This window comes from Manis pentadactyla, chromosome 7 (genome assembly GCF_030020395.1).
Source record: "Manis pentadactyla isolate mManPen7 chromosome 7, mManPen7.hap1, whole genome shotgun sequence".
NCBI lineage: Eukaryota > Metazoa > Chordata > Mammalia > Pholidota > Manidae > Manis > Manis pentadactyla.
The window spans coordinates 61,132,605-61,139,157 of NC_080025.1; the positions used below are offsets into that span (position 1 = coordinate 61,132,605).

General features: G+C 54.7%; 1 long non-coding RNA gene across 1 annotated transcript; it reads right to left on the minus strand.

Annotated features, from left to right (window-relative positions):
• Nucleotides 1-2,064: 2,064 nt before the first annotated feature.
• Nucleotides 2,065-3,391, minus strand: LOC130684272 (uncharacterized). Its single transcript, XR_008998473.1, has 4 exons — nt 3,289-3,391; nt 2,892-2,942; nt 2,649-2,724; nt 2,065-2,341 (listed from the first exon to the last, which is right to left on the minus strand). It is a non-coding gene; the product is annotated as an uncharacterized LOC130684272 (long non-coding RNA).
• Between the last annotated feature and the right edge of the window lie 3,162 nt (nt 3,392-6,553).

Consider the following 6,553-nt stretch of genomic DNA (forward strand, 5'->3'; position numbering starts at 1 on the left):
TATCCTGAATTGACATCTGAAGGCTAAGGGACATCTGTCCAGCCAGCCAGCTGACACTGGGAGCAGGCATCAGGGAGGAGCTGAGGTTTTAGCACAGGTCTGGATCTGGGGGCGCACCTGGGTACAGAAGGTGGGCCATCGACAGGGGCCCAGGAGGGAACCTTCCTGTTTCTGCTCATGCTTCAGCTCTGCCTGAAACACTGCCCTTAATTCTCCCCCTTATCTTTCCCTAGGGAGGCTCTCACACGGGGGCCAAGCATGCCTTAGGGGGTATTCATGGCAGCACTGTTGCTATGGCGAACCTGGAAAACAATGTGATGGCCATGGGAAGGGGTGGTTGAACCTCAGGGCACACCCTCTCCAGGGAAGGAGGAGGGGCAGATGTGGAATACTGCCCAGACGCAGGGGGCACAGGCAGCCAGGTGCCCCAGGACATGCAGGGAGAGGAGGGGAGGACACCCGTGTATTGGCACGGAAACCTCCCAGAAGGATCCACGAGGAACTGTCACTGCAGCTCCTCGGGAGGGGCAAGCAAGAGATCTCATTTCCCATTGTACACACACCCGACAGTGAATGGGAGGGTCAGTGCACGTTGATGGCTGCAAGGAAGGGCCCCAAAGGAGGACCAGCTAGAGGTAGCAGGTCCTGAGTCGGAACTCTGGTGGAGAAAAAGGTTTCGTTCATCAGATGCTAATTAAGCACCTACTATAACGACAAGTCCTGTTCCTGGAATTGAGGACACACGGTTCAGTACAACAGAGGTTTCTGCCCTGGGGCAGCTTGCTGCAGAGGCCCGGGGGTGGGGGTGATGGTGTAACTTTGAGGACACCTGTGGGTGGATTGATGGCACCTGTCCCATGTGACCCTCAAAGGAGCACCCCAGGCAGACGGAGTCAGGGAGGCCCAGGGACACTGTGGGAAGGGTTAAACCCAAGGCTGAGGGTGGTCAGAGTCCTGGCAGGAAGGGGCGGGGTCCCCTCACCCTTCCTCCTGTGCAGCACCGGCATTTGCTTGGGAATGAGGCTCTCCACCGCTGCCAGGGAAGGATCTTGACCTCTTGCCCCCACAGTGCCTCCCACACATTCACCCATCAATTTATCAAGCATCTACTCTGCGCCCAGCGCTGGGGATACAACAGCTAGGGAGCTACAGCCCACATATTCCCAGTCTGGGAAGGGAAAGGATTAGAGAAACAGTCAACCACATTTCTAAAGAAATGAAATAACCTAAATGCACTTCAGTGGGGGGAGTGGCTGATAAATGATGAAAGTGCAGCAGTCTAGAAGGGTGGACAGGGATCAGGAACGTGGCAGGTCCATGGGCCTCACAAGGAAGGAAGCCCGGGGTGCAGTCAGTGAGAGAGGAAGTGTCCGCCATTAGGGTTGTGTGTTTGCCCCTTGGGATCTCAAAGAGCGCTGCCCCTGTGTCTTGGTGTCCGCCCTCCTGCCTGCCTGCCTGCCTGGGTCTAGGCCTGCCCGGGCCCTTTGTCCACTCTCTCTGCTGAGGTCAGACATTCTTGCCAGGGACCCGGGCAGCCAAGGCCCCACGGGCTGCCCTCCCAGGCCATTCTCTGGTCGCTGGCTCGGGCTTAATCCCTGCACTGGGCCTAGGCCTTGGGGACTGATGAGTCAGCACCAGTCGGCTCTGGACAGACACCCCCTCTCCGGGGCCCTGGCGTTCCTGCCCCACCCTGCCCTCGCTCAGTCCACCCTGTTCCCCCGACAGGGGCAGCCGTGCTGGTCTGGGGGCGACTCCGAGCAGCCCCCTCCAGTGGGGCTTCACCGATGGGAATATTCTGTGTATAGGGAGGTGCAGGCCGCCTGTGGCTACTGAGCACTTAGAACATGCAACCAAACTTTTAATTTTATGCTTTATGTTTTACTTATGATTATTTATATAAAGTATGATATATTCATGTCCATGTAATTCATTTTAATTTAAATAGCCACATGTGGTCGGTGGCTATGGCACTGGGCTGCTCCGGAGAGCCAGCCTGAGCTCAGGCATGGAGGAAGGGCCTGGCGTCCTGGCCTCCCCGCAAGGCTGGGGCAGTGGCCAGGGCCCAGGGACTGGGCTGGAGTGTCCTTCGGGGTCGCTCAGTTGACGGAGTCAAGCTTAGGATGTGTTGCCTGTGGTCACCCCAAGCCTGCCCCCAGCTCCTAGGTCTGAGCCCTGCCTCGGAGGCAGAATCATGCCCTGAGCAGACCTCTTAATGTTGGTGTGCGTGGCTCCTTCATCTCCCGGAGGCACTGACTGCGGCATCTCAGCCTCTCCCCCTGCACCGCTCCTGGCAGCTCCAGAGGACGGGACTGGACGGGAGGCTGGCGTCACATCCCATCTGCTGAGAGGCAGTGGGGCCTCATCCTCCTTCCCACCTAGAGGATCCAAGGCCAGGGCTGCCCTGGCCCAGGTCTCCCAGCATAGAGCTTGAGTGCAAGGACTTGGCTTTTGGATGGGACCCCAGAGAGCAGGGGTGCAGGGGTGGGGGCTCTGGAGGGGGAGAGCGCACCACGGGAGGCAGACCAACTCGGGGAGCAGGCACATGCTGGCCCTGCAGGGGGCTGATAATGGCCCCCCAAAAAAGGTAAGTCCAAATCCTAAATCCCTGGAGCCTGGGAATGTGACCTTTTTGGGAAAAGGGTCTTTACTGAAGTAATTCAGGTAAGGATCTCAAGATGGGATCCTCTTGGGTTTAGGGTGGGCCCTGCATTCAGTGACGGTGTCCTAATGAGAGAGGAGGGGGATATGCGAGGCCCAGGGACACTGAGAAGAGGAGGCCATGCAGCCACCCACCGTGCAGACAGGAGGGGTGCGGTCTGCTGAGGGGAGCAGGCCCTGGAAGCTGCAGAGGGCAAGCACAGTCTCCCTGCAGGACTCCCGAAGGTGCTGACCCTGCTGACTCCTTGGCTTTAGCCCAGGGAGAATGATTTCAGATTTCTCATCTGTAGAAAAGTAGGATAATAAAATTTTTGTTGTTTTTTAAGTCACCAAACCTGTGGTAATTTGCTGACAGCAGCAGAAAATTAACACATGACACTTCCTGCCCCCAGCAGGACTCTGTGCTGCCATCAAGGTGACCTGGGGCCTGAGGAAGGTCATGGGTGCAGAAAGGGCAGGGGGGTTGGGGAACGGGTGTCTCCTTCACCCTCTGCCCCCTCCTCTGCCACACACACACACACACACACACACACACACACACACACACCTGGACACTTTTCCTAGGTTAGGGTTACCCAGATGGTGGGGCGGTGTGTGGATGCTGACACAGCCCCAGGCAGAGATCCTTACGTGATACCCCGACTCTGTGTCTGTGGCTGCTCCAGTAGTTAGTGTCCGGACCGAGTTGAGCTGTAGGACCCCCAGCTGGTGTCCTGAGCGTTGGAGAATTGGTTGTCGGTGATGACAAACCCCCATGCACCTGCTGTCTGAAGCGCTGTGAGTGCAAACCGTTCAGCCATAAGAAGGAATGGGGTCTGGCACCTGCTGAACGTGAACGAACCGTGGAAACATGATGCTCAGTGAAAGAAGCCGGATGCAGAAGGCTGCATAGCGTCTGATTCCATTTATATGGAGCGTCCGGAATAGGTAAACCCGGAGACACAGAAAGCCAATCAGCGAGCGGTTGGGAATGAGAGTGCTGCCTAATGGTTACAGGGTTTTGTTCTGCAGTGATGAAGATGTTCTAGAACTTGATGGTGGTGAGGAGTGCACTGCTGCGTGGCTACAAGAGACACCACTGACTTCCGTAGTGTAAATGGGTGGGTTGCACAGCACCAAAATTATGTTTAATAAGATAGAGTTATCAACGTGGATGGAGCTAGAGGGTATTATGCTCAGTGAAATAAGCCAGGCAGAGAAAGACAAGTACCAAATGACTTCCCTCACTTGTGGAGGATAACAACGAAGCAAAACTGAAGGAACAGAATAGCAGCAGACTCACAGACTCCAAGAAGGGACTAGCGGTTACCAAAAGGAAGGGGGTGGGGAGAGGAAGGTGATTAAGGGGCATTATAATTAGCATTCCCAATATAGGTAGGTCACAGGGAAGGTGGTGCAGCACAGAGAAGACAAGTAGCGACTCTAGCATCCTACTACGCTGATGGACAGTGACTGCAATGGGGTGTGAGGGGGACTTGATAGGATGGGTGAAGGCAGTAGCCACAATGTTGCTTATGTGAAACCTTCATAAGATTGTATATCAATACCTTAACACAAAAGCAAAACAGAGTCGTCACTTTCCTACACTGCCCCATCTCAAAAGCCACCCTCTTGACCGAGTCCCATGGGGGATGGTCCCACTCTCCAAGCGGGCACTATTTAACCCTACTGATTTATTCATTATGAGTCTGTTATTATTATAGTCAAATATACAGAACATAAAACTTACATCTTAACCATTTTTTAGTGTACAGCTCAGTGGCCTTAAATACATTCACACTGTTGGGCAACCACCATCCCTATCCCCCCTGCACAACCTTCTCATCTTGCAAACCTGAAACTCTGGCCCCATGAAACTCTCACTCCCCACCCCCTCTTCCCCTGCCTCTGGCAGCTGCTCCCCTACTGTCTCTGAATGTGACAACGCTGGGGAATCTCATACAAGGGGGTCTCACACAGTGCTTGTCCTTTGAGGCCGGGCTTCTTTTACTGAGCATGATGCCTCCAAAATTCTCGCATGTCGTAGCACGCGTGTCAGCGTTTCCTTCCTTTTTAAGCCTGAAGACTGTCCACATTACCCCCATCTTCCTGGAGCGGACACTGCAGCCACAGACACTGAAGGAAGCAGGGCCAGGCTCACAGCGGCTGACCTGATGCAACACTCTGCCCCGCGGCCCACTCCAACCGCCAGCGGAGGCCCCCGCGTGCCTCGGCTGTGCTCCCCCCTCACTGACAGCCCCTGGGGTGCAGGTGGCCTGCACCTTGGACCCTGACTCCACACGCAGCACCAGGTGGACTCCCGAAGCACGTGTGGATGGGATGGGACTTGAGGGGGTTGGGGGTCGAGGTGGGCAGGGCCCGGCCGGGCAGCCCCCGAGTCAGGCTTCCCCAGACTCCTGTTCGATCAAATGCGCCCAATGATGAGGACCACCGCATTGAGCTGGGCACCCCTGTACATGGCTGCCCTGCCTATGACCCTTATGGCCCTTGAGGTTCCCCAATCCAGACGGCCTCTGAGACGGAGGAAGAAGGGACTCAGAGTTAGCCTGGGGGCACATGAGACGCGGTGCAGGCTGGAAGGAGGCGAATGAAGGTGACTGCTTGATACGGATGGCTTTCCTGCTGCAGGGAACATGTCCAGGAACTAGACAGTGAGTGGTGATGGTCACATAACCTTATGAATGTACTAAAAGCCACTGAACTGGACACTTCAAAATGTTTAAAATGGTAACTTTTGTGTTGTGTTTCACTACAATGAAAAGCAATGCCCCACTCCAGCTTCAGCACACCCAGGGCCTTTCTGTGTTTTGGGGCCCAGATCAAGGCCTTGTGTCCCCACAAGGGTCCCCTGGACCCTCTCACTCCTACCCGCCCTTCACCCCACCTGCTCTTGGTGTCTGAGCCACCCCAATGAGGACACTTCCCTGCAGGACGCCTTCCGGAGGCATGTGCGTTGGGCCCAGTGTTTTACTCAAATAGATGCATTACTAATGATTGAATTTCCCGTGGCAGTGGCCCATCTGTGGTGGAGATATTCAGAGCTAAGGGTGGTTTCTGGAGTTTTCAAAAACCTCCTCCCCAAAAGGCAGCTTTGGCTTGGTCATTCCTGCAGGGCAAGGAGGAGGCAGCAGATAGAGGCTGAGTCTTTCTGGTACCTTCTCAGTCTAAGGCCAGGATGCCTGGGTATCTGCAGTTCAGACTAAGAAGGCACATCTTCTGGGTTCTTCACTGCAGCCCTGGGGCAAGAAGCCCTGGAGAACCAGAGCCCTGGGTTGGAATTCCTCACCAGCTGTGTGACCTTGGGGAAGTTACTCAACCTGTCTGTGCCTTAGTCACCTTATCTCTAAAATGAGGATTAAAATAGCTTTGATCTTAAACGTTGCTTTGTTTTGATTTAGGTGAGAGAAATATAATGTAAAATCAATTATTATTTAATGTGTACAATTCACTGTTGTTTAGCGCATTCACAATGTTGTGCGAATGCCAGCTCTATGAAGTTCCAAAACATTTTCATCACCACAGGGGTTGTTTTTGAGGATGAAATGTGTGAATGTTTGTAAAGCCTTAGAACAGTGCCAGGTGCAGCATGTGCCAAATAAGTGCTCAATAAATGGCAAGAATAATTAGTAAGTGCAGCGCTCATAATAGGTAACACGTGGTAGGCGGGGCTATCAGTTCGCTTCCCTTGGGCTGGAGGAAGAGGGAGTTAGGTTCTCCCTTCCCTCTGGGCCGCATTTTCTACTCTGGGCACCCTGCACCCACCCCGCTGTCACACCCTTCCGCCCCCACCCAGGGTCACGTCCTCACCGGCTGGGGGCAGGGAAGACGCTGCTGGTGTCCAGGAAACCCGGTGCCTCCCCCGCAGCCTCCGGGCTTCTCCTCTCTCCTCCAGGCT